Source organism: Xyrauchen texanus, chromosome 21, assembly GCF_025860055.1.
Source record: "Xyrauchen texanus isolate HMW12.3.18 chromosome 21, RBS_HiC_50CHRs, whole genome shotgun sequence".
NCBI lineage: Eukaryota > Metazoa > Chordata > Actinopteri > Cypriniformes > Catostomidae > Xyrauchen > Xyrauchen texanus.
In genome coordinates, this window is record NC_068296.1 from 15807437 (window position 1) to 15822317 (window position 14881).

Genomic DNA, 14881 nt, shown 5'->3' on the forward strand with positions numbered 1-14881 from the left:
CCGAGCCAGAGGAAAAAACATGGCGGACGAGTTTTTCTTGATATAGCAATATATCCTCAGTTTGTCTCGCACTATTGGAAGGAGTTCTGTCGGCAGTTAGGGGTTTCCGTTAGTCTGTCCTCAGGGTATAAACTCCAGACTAACGGCCAGACCAAACATGCAGAATCCTGCCTCCTGGTTCCAGCACCTCTCCTGGGTAGAGTATGCTCACAACTCCTTTCCAGTGTCATCTACGGGGGTTTTGCCCTTCCAGTCATGTCTCGGTTACCAAATCCCTTTGTTTCCTTCCCAGGAGCTGGATGCTGCCATTCCCTCCGCTGTGGCATTCATCAGGCGCCGTTGTCGGACGTGGACTCATGCCCACAGGGCTCTTCCTCAGTCAAGGGACCACACCAAGGCCAGGGCTGACCTGCAGCGTTCACCCCCCACCTATGTCTCCAGGCAGAATGTATGGTTGTCCACAAGGGACCTCTCTCTTCAAGGTCCAGGCCCACAAACTCTCCTCTGATTTATTCTGCCCTTCACTATTACAAAGGTTTTGAGATCTGTCATGGTGCGATTCAAACTTCCTCCCTCCCTGGGACGAGTCCACCATGTCTTCCACGTTTCCCTTGTTAAACCCTTTGTCCTTATCTTGAAATTATTTAATAAAAATACATTTTCAATTGTGAGGTAAAATTAGTTTCTTTACCTATCTATCAATGCCATGTTTTTTTTAAATAATAATTTGTAAAACTTCATGTATATAAAAACATAATGTAGAAATTAGGTCATCTGATTGAAGTCTTGAAGTCTGCCCCAAATGCACACTTTTACCATTCATAGACTTTTTGACTTGCGCCCCACTGGTCTGCACTCGCTTACGTCACCAAAGTCTGCACAGAGGAAGACTGCAAGGGTGGAGGGTGCCATTTGGGACAGGGCCTAAGAGGGACATAATTCAAGACTCAAATGAAAAATAAATGCACTTGCTGTCTGTAGATTAAATGGTCATGGTCACTATATAGTGAGTCTACAGGATTATAAAATCTGATTAGTCTCAGATATTTCACAGTGCTCCTATCATGAGCGCAGCAGCTGTGGTGGGACTGGGAGACATTGCCAGACGGAATAGCACAGGTGGGAAGGGGGCAAAATGTATTACAACTGCTGTTTCAGTGGACAGGCATGCTGGACAGCTACTTGACACAATTAGATTTACTAAAGGGAGACTTTATTGTTTTTAAAGGTAATTTGCTTTTTATCCCCTTGTGGCTGTTGGAGCTCTTTTTTGCATTCTCATCAAGAATGCAGTTTTGGCTTCTGTGAAACACAGGATGTCTTTATAGAAATTTGGAAGGTTCATAATTTCTAGCTGTGTGAAAGTGAGAATAGACATGATTTGTACCCTGAACATTCCCTTTACCCAGTGAAATAGCACTCTCATAAAAGCTTAAAGGAGAAGTGTGAAAATATTTCATTGTTAAAATATTATAGACAACATAATATGTAGAGACAACTATTTGTAAGCCATTCGTAGGTTGATTGCTCCTCAAAGTGTTAAAATTGGCTCTGTGGTGCTATCAACCAATGGTGTGAGTTTGGGACCAGACTGTCTGCTTGTCCAAACATTAGCAGATGTGCTGAGAGTTTGGGAAATGTTTTGAAAACAGTAATTTTTTGCAAATCTGTTTGACGCTAGTGGAACACAAAATTCACACCTTAAAATTCCATATTTTTGAATCATTATAATGGTGGATATTAAAGTTGGACTAATTGGAACAGGAGCCAGTGACATTTAACAGCAGGTGATGGCAGACTGGAAAAAGAAAATTCATGTTGCTTGTGTTACAGGCTCTCGCCTCCATAATGGCTTTTCCCATTTTCTTCATGTGAGGAATGTATGAAAAGCATGGTGTTTAATAGAACCCTGCAACTCCTGTGCTTCAGACAGAGGTCAAGAATACTCATTAGTCATCTTATGAAGTGAATAATATACACATCCATACATATGCACAACAGGAAGTCATGAAATTGCTGGTTAGAATGACCCTGTTAGCCCCTGCTTAAAGATGTAGGTACCGGAACCACACAATATGGTGCCAAAAATCATGTTTCCCAATTCACATCCATTCAAAAATAACCATGTATTCTGTCAAAATACATTTTTAATTTTCAATTAACATATAAATCAGAAGAATATAATATTATAGTGGATGGTTTACAAAAAATATATTGTTTGTGGAGTAAGGCTAGGTATTGAAATATATATCCCAATTTGACTGTGATTCACAAGCTGTCTTTTCTATTCTGATGTCGATATCGATTCATATGGGTATATTTCAGTTATAATGTCCACTTTGCTTACATATGAAAACAATTATCTCCAAGATAATGCTGTTAATTATACTGGTAGATTACGAAAATATTAATTTTACTAATTATGTTTTATTTGTTTTTCACCATTTTAGTCATATATTTTTTTTTTTTTAATGTACAAATCCATGTATTACACTCTTTACAAGTATTTACATTAATTTGTTGAACATGTGCTGAAAACCGGTACTGTCTCTTTAAGAAAATCATCACTTCTAGAAAGAGCATCTGTAAATTAGCGCATATTAACGAGATAACTGAAATTGCTTTACCTCATCCACAGTGTTGGTCAGATTACTTGTGATCTATAATCAGGTACTGATTACAAATTACATGACAAAAATGCTATCAGTAACGTAATTCTGTAGATTACATTTTTGGGTTAATCTAATCTGATTACTTTTAAATTATTTTTGGATTACTTTCAACCTAATTCTATTTTTTGTTTAATTCTATTTTATTACTATCATAAAGAGCCTCACAAAAAGAGCTCCTTAAAAAAAAAATAAAAGCTTTCATCTAAAAACACTTAAACACATTTAACCCTTACTGTTAACTGATTGTCCACCGCCTATTCCAAATCTGAGGTGCAAGATATTTTCTTTTGAATAGCAAGTATATTCTATAAGAGCTAGATATTTTAAAACAGCAGTCAAACAAGGAACAATAGTGTCAAGTTTTATGTCAAGTTTCATGCTCTGGACTCAGCTTTGGCTTTGTCCTATATTGCTGCACAACTCTGACACACTTAATTTACTACTTAGTAATAGTCCATCACCTATTCCAGGCTGAGGTGCATATCTTACTGTTGTATTGGAAAAGGAGCACATGTTCAAAATGTTTATCTTTGACACAATCGTGCTTCAGGGTAAGAATATGATGATACTGACATGAAAATGATCAATAGATTATTAACAATGTAACATTGCCTTGTTATTGTGTAATCATGTAATCTATAAAAAAAATAACTGTAGTCTGATTACGAGGATTTTAAAATATTTTTACACATTGATATTTTTTATCAGTCATAGGACAAGTGCCTAAACTCAGCACCCATGAGTAAAGATGGCAGCTCTCAGATGGCATATTTCTGAGAAGTCTTGTGCCAGCCGAGCAACTGCCATCTAGATGAATGGGAATGCTAATGGATAGCTCTCTCCAGGTATAGTAGAACTTTGTTGTTGCATACACTACCATTCAAAAGCTAGGAATCACTATGAAAATGTTTGTTTTTTTAAAGAAATCAATACTTTCATTCACCAAGGTTGCATTCTATTAATAAAAACATTACAATAAATGTTTTATGTTACAGGTGACTGACTATTCTATTTAAAATCAATGTTGGAATCTTGCTCATGAAAGAATCCTTAATTTTCAGCCATGACAGCTGTACAGACCTTGACATTCAGTTTTATCCCATGCTTTCTGTGGCACCCATACGATTGGGTTGTCGGAACCTTAGGATCAAACTGTTCTCAAAACAGCTCAACATCTCAAACTTATATTGATCTGTCCATAATATTGTTTTTTTAATTGTTTACAGTCCAATCTGTAACTTTTCCCCCATTTATTTGCAAGTTTGCAACTCTGTTTAAAACATTACATTTCTTCCTGATTCCAAACTTTTGAATGGAAGTTCTGTATATACGCAGATAATAAGTTAATTACTCCCACCTCACCAGCATAAGGAACAGAGAAGAACAAACCAGGAATCAGCATAATAGGATTATGCAGTAATTGTATAGCTGCCAGATATCATTAAGAAAAAGGTGAGCCATATAAGAATCAATGGAGTTGTTTGGCACATTGAGGGTGGGCAGCCCCATGAGACCCCGCTGAGTAAATATGGCCTGGCACCCTCACTTTAGCATCGTACCCCTTCTGCTACCATGAGCCTAGCTCTTCCGGGGTAACAGCTGCTGTCCCTGGGGGTGTTATGGTTCTTTAATAGAAGTGTGTTTGTGTGCAGGCGTACGTGTCTATGAGTGCACAACTAAAGTGGGCCAGAGATGGCAGCCAAATACAAACTCAAAGCCCTGCGGTGCTGAAACAACAGGCCAGCCTTAGGCCTGACAATCTGTTTTCCTGCCTTTTCCTTCTTATTTTGTTTCTCAGCTGTTCATTAGATGGCCACTGAGAGAGAGCTATGGGTGTTGGCCCTCTGCTATGGGCACTGTGAGCTGGTAGAGTTGATCTCGCCATAGCAGTGTGGAACTCTCTGTGGCAAAGCTGGAATGAATGAATAATGCATCCATGGTAGTGTCACTCAGGGAACAATTGTGCTGGTTAATATTCATGGCATGGAGATTCAGATGGCCTTGTAAATCGCTTTACAGCCTTTAGAGAGCCAAGACTCCACCAGCAAACTAATAGCCTGTGTGGCACATATGAAAACATTTTTTTCATGTGGGTTTTTCGTGCAAAAAAGTAGGGAAATGGGACACAGCAGTTGCAGTTTGAATCAGCGTGTGTGTCTACTTCATGAACAAGTTGTTTGCATATGAGTGAAATAATTAATGTGTGTGTGATGGAGGACAAGAGCGTCACTAGCAGCCCTTTCTTAGTGTGTTTTCAAATGTCAACATCAGGATAGTTTTCAGCATACACACTGTAAATGTATTAAAAACCTACTTAACCACAAATCTTTGCAACTGAACTGCTTTATCTGAGAAGCTGACTGATATTGTTGGCTTGTATTATTTTCTTTTGTGCACTTAGTCCTCTCAAGTGTACCATGAACACTTAAGTTAAGCACTTAAGTTTTCATAAGTAATGAAAGTCATTCAGGTATTTCATTGCTTACTGTTTGTGACTCTTAAATATTGTTCCAGGTGAAATACAAGCCATCGGTGCTATGTGCTGACACCACAAAGCAGAGCGCAGGCTAAAAATGTATGAGTAGGCTGAGAGCAGCCACGTCACACACTATTTCCCAGTCAGAGAGATAGCTTTACAGCACCTGGTAATATAATAATGTAAGAAAATGTAATGTAATATGATGACATTTACATATATAATAAAATAAATTAATCAAACTTACTCTAAATAAGGAGACAGGGAATGTTAAAGTCAAAATGACCAAATTGACCCTATTTATGTTCTTAATATATATTACTGGACTTTAGACAGCACAATTATCACATGAAAACCCTACATTTTCTCTTTTTGAAAATCATGTCACTAGAAAATATGAAAATGGGTTGCAAACGTAATGTTTTCTGTTTGTAAAGATACTGGATTCTACTATTATTTGGGGGGAAAAAAAAGGTTTTGTCAAGTAACCTAAAAAATATGTTGTAACATCTAAATCAACCTGACCACATTAGGTTACATCAACAAATGTCATGTGTAAGGGTTTGATCAAATATAAATAGATCCCTACCGTAACATGACACAACTAATAAGGTGATGAGATTAATTTTCACTCCCGTCAGTGGCTCCTCTCATAGTTGCTAACTTGATTTCTGAACTTGAAACTTTGCTCATATCCTCTGTCACTTGTCATTTCAACTAAAACAGCCCTAACTTTCCTGTAAGTCTTTCCCATTGTGTTCTGATGCCAGTTTTTTGAGGTGGGTAATTGAAGCCCCATTGAGATGTATTTTCAGATGACATCGTTGCTACACATCTCTACTAATGGCTTCAAAGTCTTACCCTGGGGCGGCACCGTTCCTGCTCTTATGTAATGATTTACATATTTAGCTATGGTTGTTATTACAACCGCAGTTGGCAGAGTTGTATTTTACACAATAAAAGAGAGTGGACGGAGTGCTGATGGTAGGCTTCTGAGATTCGTTAAACCTTTCTCTGTCTAATTAGCATCACGTCTAACCCACATTTTCTGCATGCTTTGTTCCTGGGCTTGTTTTCAGTTTGCGTTGACACTGGGTCAGGTGGGAAGAGGGGCTCTAAACTAAGCCTTTAATGATGGAACACTAATACCCAGGTATAGATTAGGACTTGCAGTGCAGCGTAACCTTAGCAGTGAACTGTCTTGGCATTAGCATTGTCAGTTATTCTATTATGAGAGGTGCTTTCTTATCATTGCAGTGCAGATATGACATGCATACTAAAATTAAATTTTTTGTCTAGTCGTAGCTATATGACTAAAATACAAGGATAAATGGACCAAAATCAAGTTTAAAAAGTGGTGATTTTCAAAATAAAACACTGTTTAGAAATGTTTGCCACATTCTGTGTCTCTGCACCATTATTGTTAAGAGATCACATATAACCACAATGGATGCGCACTATGCACTGACTCGGTACGTCAGATGTATACACAAACACGACTATATCCCAGCTGGTGCCTGAGTCTGCCGAGCCGACACCACGAAGCTCTTTGAGCTCTGTCAGGATTATGAGTGATCTTTTCTTCAGGCTAGCCTCAGGTCTCTGTCAAAACCTCATCTCCATGTACATCTTAACATATGCATGGCTTATTCTCCAGGGCTCATCCACAAAAGCCATTCTCAATCTGCCATGCAGGGGAGAAACAGCAGTCTCAGCCTACAGTGACTGATTGCTCGTCACCACAAATGTTTGCCTCTTTGTGTTGTGCAATATGTGCCTGTAACGTATGAGACAAAGAAGGTTTGTCTTACCTTATGTAGACGCAGCTATTTCCACCTCATGCTGTTGGATGATTCATTCACTTAAAAAATCCTCTCTCTCCTTCTCCCATTCTTTTGTCTCTATTTTTAACCTCCTCTACTCTTTTGATCAAGTTTTTTAAATCATTGAGTGCATCCCTCTGTTTGTTTTTGCTGTGGCTTCCAGATTCGGATTTGGCATCAAAGTGGAGACATGAGGGGGTAATTAGAAGCCTTGGGGATGAATCTGCCGGTAGATTTACCCCATTTTCTTCTCTCCCCAATCAGACATTCTTCCCTTTCACCCAAGCCAACAATCCAAGAAAGAGAGGGATGTGGACAAGTCTCAGCAGTAATGGTGTGGTAGTCTGCTTGGTGCTCGCTCTCGTCTCTGTCTTGATTTTTCTCTCTACGTTCAGTGTGGCATCCGTGTCTCATTCAGGCTGTCAGAACGCATGGAGACACAGCTGTGAATGTGTTTATGTGGCTTCAGCGTAGCCTCTTTACACAGGCAGAGAGACCCCCCTCGCTTAAGATGTGCTCACTACTGGCATGTACCATTATGGCTCAGAGCAGGGTGGGCTGTGAGAGGAAGAGAGGGGGAGATGGAGAGTGAGAGGGGGCAAGAGGGGAAGAAAGCAGTATGGAGGGAATTAATGGATATTAATGCTGCTGTATGTGTACTGTATGTGCACATTTATTTGTGTTTTACTTAACATTTCCCCTTGTTGTTGTGCATAATACTGAGAAAGAGAACAATCTGCAGTATTATACATTGATACATTAAGATATTGGATGTCGCTGCTATTCTGTGAATCCCAGTAATGTGGTTCACACAAATGTATTAATTTCTGAATTACACACAGTCCTATGCTCTGTTCAAAAACCTAGTGAGCTAAGCTGCCTATGTAGGTAACATTTTAGGCACCAATGGCATTCTCTCAAAGCAAAGGTTATTATAAATGAAGACATATTAATTATTCAGCCTATGATACATTCATTTGGCCAAAAACTGCACACTAACCACTCATATTTGACATTTGCATGACTGTTTACAAATAAAAGAGCATGGGACATATTAGGATTTTTTTCAACGTTGGGCAAGCTACACATAAATGTAGCTAGCTAAGCTACAGAGTATAGAAACAATAGCTACACTGAGCTGAAAGCTACACTTTTTAGAAAGTTCAGTATCTAGTAACACTACAATCTAGACAAATCTACAAATCTAGTGTTCTGACAGACTTGCCGCAATTTTGCCACTCATTATTTCCACATGCAAGTGAGCTTGTGATTGCCACATATGTTTGACAGAAGTCTTCATCTCTTCACCGATAGTGGTGAACCTGCAGCAAACTTTTGGCAACAATTGACAATTTGCCGCAAGTTTGCCAAGTCGAAAGAAGTACAATGAACATTATATTGCAATGTATATTGATATACACCTTTTTTTTCTCTTTTCAACTTTCTTGATGCAGTATTTATTATTATTATTATTTTGGCTTACCATTAAAGTATGTTTGATTTATGTCAGGTGCGGAATTGAGTCTTCCATGGACTAGCCAATTACAATTGTCATATTATGTTTATCATTTATCGTTCCAACCATCCTCTCTTCATAATGAAATTCTCCATAGGACTTTTCGATCTGGGATAATTTCCAAAAAGTCTAGCAACATTCTGGAATGGTGTGGTAATATTAAACATTAGAACATTGGCTAACATAGGCTATTGGAATCACCACATGTATTTTGAACAGATGGATCTCTCTGCAATTTGGACTGCATGATCAAATATGTATCCCAGTGTCACCTCTAACTCTACCATGGCAGAGTCCTTTGTGTTGTGTTGGAAACAACAGATTTATATAGGCACCTAATGAATAATGTATAGGAAAGTCATTCAAGCTGAAAGTAATTAATAATTTATAAGTTAATCTTTCCACTGCTTAGATTTGAAGCCACATCAACCATCTAGTGTTTTACAGCTGACGGTATCAGCATGGGAATGTATGTCAGAAACACATTTGATTAATTACATTTTATGTCAATACATTTTTGCCAGTTAAGCCTACTAAGTGAATGATTTAACAGGCCCTCCCTCAATTCAGAATGTGTTTAAACTGGCAGTAATGTCAATTACAGACTTCAACGCACATTTCAAATGCAGAGAAAATCTGTAATTTAAACCAAGGGATACAAATGTCTAGGCTTAGCAGGGTTGCTCGATGTTGTCTTGATAAATATGTACAGAGAGAAAGAGAAACTGAGCAGGAGTTATAAATCCCTTCCTAAAGTGATGGTCCGGATCGATGGTGAGAGAACATTCATAGATTTTGGGATAATACGATGGTGAGACACTTTAAATAAACATAAGTTTGTGGTGTACCACCCGCTGACAGCATGAGAGCATGAGACAAGTCTGTGTTTGTGTAGCCTCACCCAAAAGAAGAGAAATTATTCAAGTGTGACACAGAGGATGATTCACAACAGGCGCTGTAGTCAGTCAGCTGCAAACAGGGAAACAGTAATCATTCGGAAACAGATATAGACATTTATTTTCCCTTTTTCAATATTTTATTATGTATGACCTTTCTCTATTATTTAATGACATCAGGCTATAGTCACACTGGGCAGTTGTTTCAAGGGCAATCTCAATAACTATATGGTTTTGAGTCAAAAGTCCAAAAACAGTGCATTCAGAAAGTATTTTTATTTTTCTACACATTTTGTCATGCAGGCAGACTTATGCTAAAATGTTTAAATTATTATATTTTTTCACATCAATCTATACTCCATACCCCATAATGACAAAGCAAAAACTAGATTTTTGCAAATTTATTGAAAATAAAAAATTGAGGCCTGGGTAAAGTAAAGACGCTGACTACCATACCTGGAGTCTGTAGGGTGCTACTGGTTGTTTAGATACATTTTACTATCATACATTATTAATAATCAATAATTATCAATTACTAATTAATTTATTAAATTCTATCCTCGAGGCACCACTCTTTGACAAGATAAAACGTCTAGGTTACGGATGTAACCTCCGTTCCCTGATGGAGGGAATGAGATGTTGTGTCTAAGAAGCGACACTAGGGGTCTCTCTTGAGCACCTTTTGCATCTCTGATCTATGAGAAAAGGCCAATGAGAAATTGGCAAACAGAATTTGCATGTCCCACCCCTGGACATACGAGTATAAAGGGAGGGAAATGCGTCTGTTTCATTCAGGATTTTTCTGAGGAGCCGACAATGAGGTTCGGCGGCAGCAGTGGCATAGAGTCAAAGCAGCTGGTGCCATCTTAACGCTATCATACGCATTGGGGAAGGCAATCTTTCCCATTTTTACTATTCTTTCAGGGGGGAAAAAAAACCCTGCAGAGACCACACCTGCCCAGACTGGGGAAGGTATAGAGTGGTGAAATACATCACATGGGCTTTTAGGTCACATGTGGCGAATGGCGAGGAGGTAGATCCTACCTCATTGGGAGTGAGGAGTTGCTACAGACACGGCGACCAAGGGCCAGTGGGAACTGCCCAAGGGAGACGCGGGTCCGCTCGCAAGGGGACCGTACCATGGAAGATACACACAGGGGGGAAGTCCACGTAGGAGCTCAACATGTCGAGCACCTGTTCCAGTACAGGGTAGATTGAATACCCGCATTGGATGTGGTCAGCAAATTCCTCCGCTGAATTCGTGGACCAGAGGGCTAGGGAGGAGTCATCCAGGGAGCCGAGTTAGTGGGATCTCCTGGGATAAGAGTGCACGATTTTACCTCAGCAGAGGGAAAGGGCGCTAGGTGCAAGCGATCCACCCGGTCAGTTTGTCAGCGTGTTACCGAGTTCTACCGGCTCAGATCTAAGGAAACACGGGGCGAAACTGACTCAACCCTGAGATTTTAAAAACTATCAAAGGTATTGGGTGTTGCCCAACCCGCAGCTCTGCATATGTCTGCTAGAGAGGTGCCCCTGGCCAGTGCCCATGAGGATGCAACACTTCTTGTTGAGTGTACTCAGTCCCACAAGGGGTGGGAGGCACGGCCTGGGTGTGATAGACCAATGTAATGGCATCCACTACCCAGTGGGAAAGCCTCTGTTTGGAGACAGGAGCGTTCCCTTTCCGCTGTCCTCCAAAGCAGACAAAGAGCTGCTCAGAACATCTAAAGCTCTGCGTGTGGTCCAAGTAGATACGCAAAGCCTGTACCGGACACAGCAACAAAGGGGTTGGGCCTGCCTCCTCCAGGGCAGTTGCAGGTTCACTACCTGGTCCCTGAAGGGAGTGGTAGGAACCTTGGGTCAGTAGCCCGGTCTTAGGATCACATGAGTGTCTGCCAGACCGAACTCCAGGCAAGTGTCGCTGACAGAGAACGCTTGCAGATCCCCAACCCTCTTGATGGAGGTGAGCGCGATCAGGAGGGCCGTCTTCAGGGAGAGGGCCCTGAGTCTGATGGATTCTAGCGGCTCGAAGGGGGGGTTTCTGTAGGCCTGAGAGGACCACTGGTGACCCAGATACAAAGGAAATAGCTCTTTTACTGAGAATGTGGGTACTGCATCCCCAAGGGGGTGTGGCAAATTAAATAAATTCAACAAAGTATTCTCCTCCCGGCCCTCCGTACTGGGCGCATGGTGAGTTGTGTGTGGATGCTGTGGATAATAGCGTGAAGCACGTGCTATGCCTCCATGGTATCACGCTCAACCAGCCATGTGATAAGATGCATGGATTGATGGTTTCAGATGCGGCGGCAACTGAGATTCGTCCTCCGCCACCCAGAATGCGTCACTATGACACCACGAGGACTTACAGCGCATTGGGAATTTGGCATTCCAAATTGGGAAGAAAAGGGGAGAAAAAAAATGAAAAATTTTAAATATCACACTGCATAAGTATGAAGACCATTAACTCAGTACTTGAAGCACCTTTGGCAGCAATTACAACCTCAAGTCTTTTTGGGTATGAAGGCAACACGCTTTACACAATTGGATTTGGGGATTTTCTTCTATTCTTCTCTGCAGATCCTCTTAAGCTCTGTCAGGTTGGATGGGGACTGTCGGTGGACAGCCATTTTCAGGTCTCTCAAGAGATGTTTGATTGGGTTCAAGTCCACATTTGCGTTGTTTTGGCTGTGTGCTTAGGGTCATTGTCCTGTTGGATGGTGAACCTTTGGCCCAGTCTGAGGTCCTAAGTGCTCTGGACCAGGTTTTCATTAAGGATATATCTGTATTTTGCTGCATTCAGCTTTCCTTCAACCCTGACCAGTCCCCCAGTCGCTGCACTGAAAAAAACCCACATCATGTGGGTTTCACCATTGGGATGATGAGTGGTGCCTGGTTTCCTCCAGACATGATGCTTGGAATTGAGCTTCCTTGAAGCCCAGATTGGTGGAGTGTTGCAGTGATGGTTGTCCAAGTTTCTCCCATCTCCAAACATGATCTCTGAAGGTCAACGAGAGTGACCATCGGGTTCTTGATCAACTTTCTTACCAAGGCCCCTCTCCCCTGATCACTCAGTTTTACCGGGCAGCCAGCTCTTGGAAGTGTTCTGGTTGATCTAAACTTTTTCCATTTAAGAATTATGGAGGCCACTGTGCTCTTGGGAACCTTCAATGCAGCCAAACTTTTTTGTAGCCTTCCCCAGATCTGTGCCTCAACACAATCTTGGCTCTTAGCTCTGCAGGCAGTTCCTTTGACCTCATGGCTTGGTTTTTACTCTGACATGGATTTTCAGCTGTGAGACCTAACTTAGACAGGTGTGTGCCTTTCCAAATCATTTCCAATCAATTTTATTTTCCACAGGTGGACTCCAATTAAAGTGTAGAAACATCTAAAAGATGATCCAGAGAAATGAGATGCACCTGAGCTAAATGAAAAGTGTCAAGTGTCATGACATAGTGTCTGAATATTAAATTATCATAAAACTGTTTTTTGCTTTGTCATTATCGGGTATGAAGTGTAGATTATTGTGAAAAGAAAATAATTTAAAGTATTTTAGCATAAGGCTGCAACATAAAATGTGAAAAGGGGCCTGAATACTTTATGAATGCACTGTAAATGTGTGTTCACTCTAGAAGTGGTTTTGTATGTTGATTTTAATTACCTAGTTCAAGACACTAGACTTTGTGAATTCTTTTATTGAAACCAAAATTCCAATATCATCATATTTTTGCTATAGCTGTTGTGTAAACAAATTAACAAAGTAAAACCTAGACTAGATTAAGACAAGAGTCAACTACACTCATGACCACCAAGACTGTTGTGCGTAAAAATCCCAGGAGATCAGTAGTTACAGAAATACTCAAACCAGCCCGTCTGGCACCAACAATCATGCCACGTTCAAAATCACTCAGATCACATTTTTCCCCATTCTCTTTGATGATGTGAACAATAACTGAAGCTCCTGACCCATATCTGTGTGATTTTATGCATTGCATTGCTGCCACACAAGTCAAGTCAATTGGCTGATTAGATAATGGCAAGAATAAGTAGGTGTACAGGTGTTCCTAATAAAGTGCTCAGTGAGTGTATATAATTAATTTAACCAAAAATGTTGAACTGTGTTATATTTTTAATAAACACTGAGGCAAACAGTCACTATTGTATTGTCAAATATGTTTTAAATGTCATAGATCTATGCAATTTATTGATTACAATAATTGTTGTTGGCCAAAATGGTGATTTAAAATGTTTTTTTTGTGTTACCTTTATTTTTTGCTGCTTTCTGTGTTTCATAATTGTTTAATATTTCATTGATCACTCTTGGGGCATGTTGTCACAAAAATATCCTTTTACTGGGGAAATGTTTATTAGCTATTTTTTTTAAGCAAAGTATTTATTTGTGAGTCTATAAATTAATTGACTTTTAAAAATGAACCCTGAGAAATTTCACTGGAGTCAGTAGTGTGACAACTAGCCCCAGTCTCCTCTAAATGAATAGTTCACCCAAAAATTTAAATTCTCTCATCATTTACTCACCCTCATGTACATCTTGACAGCAGTCTCCTTGGAGATCATGATTTCAAGCTTGATTACACTTCCTAATGCTTGACACATGTGTAGAGCGCTAGATGGCGCTTTAGGAAAGTAACTGAGCTTGAAATCATGATTTCCAAGGAGATTGCTGTCAAGATGTACAGTGAAAAAGGAGTTACATTTTGGTCTGTTCTCACCTAAAACTTAGATATTCTTCTAAAAATCGTTGTTTGTGTTCTGCAGAAGAAAGTGATATACACCTTAGATAGCATGAGAGTGAGCAAATGAATTTTGTGTTGTTGTTGTTGTTGCATTTTTTGGTGAACTAACTCTTTAAGCTTATCCCTTTCTTCCTTGTACTGGGGCTGATAAGTGTCCAAAAATAATAACTTTCTTGAGTAAACTATTTAAAAGTTTCTGTTAGAGAACAGACAGAAGCACTACCAATCACAGAGGGAGACAGTGATGTTAGTGGGAAAGATGAAAACCTGCTGGAGCATGCGGTCAAATCCAGCAGTTGCATGTTACATTCATCTGAAGGGCATATGCAGTATTTTGTGGATGACTCTGTTATGGCTTTTAGACCATCCCAGTGTCTGTCAGGATCTCTGGGCATCAAGGTTGATGAGCTACAGCTATAAGTGGCATTGTAAATAATTTGTGAAAAATAATATTGAAGAATTGACTAAAACAAAGGGGTTGTTGATTGAAAGACACATAAGATAGTTGCATTTACCTAACACAGGTAGTTAAGTGGTATTAGTTAAAATCAAAATATGTTTGAGTTACCTTACAGCTTCAATCAACAATCAATTACAGATACACAAAATGAATGATATTTGTCACCTCCTCCAAAAGGCTGTGAAGGATTTTTGAGCAGAATTTTTTTTTGCAAGTACGAGTACTGATCTGTTCATAATTTGACTTGTGTCATTCTTTTTATAGAAGCTGTACATTGATTACACCAG

At 39.7% G+C, this 14881-nt stretch overlaps 1 protein-coding gene across 3 annotated transcripts in view; it reads right to left on the reverse strand.

The window, feature by feature from the left end:
- LOC127661438 (galactosylgalactosylxylosylprotein 3-beta-glucuronosyltransferase 1-like) overlaps positions 1 to 7435 on the reverse strand; it is a 126298-nt gene extending 118863 nt beyond the window's left edge. For all 3 annotated transcript variants that reach the window (XM_052152156.1, XM_052152154.1, XM_052152155.1), the window contains exon 1: positions 6960 to 7435. The gene's annotated coding sequence lies outside the window, so the exon portion shown is untranslated. The remainder of the gene's footprint in view (positions 1 to 6959) is intronic.
- Positions 7436 to 14881: the final 7446 nt, after the last annotated feature.